Here is an 849-nt window from a genome sequence, read left to right on the forward strand (position 1 = left end):
ACAAAACTTCATGTGTCCAATCATTTTATAGAATCCCCTTTTTTGAGTATAATATACGCAAAATGGATTTTCTAAAGCAACCGTCTCCTCGTCTTTTCACTTCCCACATTCCATATTATTTAGCACCAAGAGGCCTCAGGAACAAAAAAGCCAAAGTATGTTACAAAAACAGCTATGGACTTTTTCCTCACACATGCCTTATTCTCACCTTCATTCTTTCAAATGTTATGATTTATATATTTTGATGATACTGTCTTTCATATTTAAAGGTACATATTGTTCCCATTGTTAGGTGCCATCAGGTCAAGTATGACTTATAGCAACCCTATGAACAACAGATCTGAACCCTATCCTATCCTGTGCCACCCTCGTCATCTCAGAGACACTTGATCCCATTGCTGCAGTCACCTTATCAATCTATTGTGCTGAGTTTTCTTTCATTGACTTTTCACTCCAGTGAATCACAACTCCTAGCAATGTGCCCAGGGAGGTCTGGTTGCTTAGTGGTAAGGAGTTGTGTTGTCAACCCAAAGGCATATGATTCAATTCTAGCAGCTTCTCCGTGACAGAAATATGGGTTAGGGTTACTGCCTGTAAAAATCCAGTGGAGGATAGGATCAGCTTTGAGCCAGATCCAAACAGACAGTACATTTTTTAAAATAAAAAAGACAGTATGCCTAAAATGTGTGAGACTAAGTTTTGCCATATTTGCCTCTAAGGAACACTCTACCTGCACTTTTTCCAAGACATACCCGTTCTTTCAATTTGGTGGTTTTTGTGTGTGTTTCCCCCCCCCCCCATCATCTACGGGATATTCAGTGTTCTTCTCCAAAAACCACAACTCAAAAG

General features: G+C 39.6%; 1 pseudogene; it reads left to right on the forward strand.

Annotated features, from left to right (window-relative positions):
- LOC102855664 overlaps positions 1-849 on the forward strand; it is a 29,965-nt pseudogene that overhangs the window by 10,722 nt on the left and 18,394 nt on the right.

Source organism: Elephantulus edwardii, unplaced genomic scaffold (assembly GCF_000299155.1).
Source record: "Elephantulus edwardii isolate Elephantulus edwardi_28Jun2011 unplaced genomic scaffold, EleEdw1.0 scaffold00002, whole genome shotgun sequence".
NCBI lineage: Eukaryota > Metazoa > Chordata > Mammalia > Macroscelidea > Macroscelididae > Elephantulus > Elephantulus edwardii.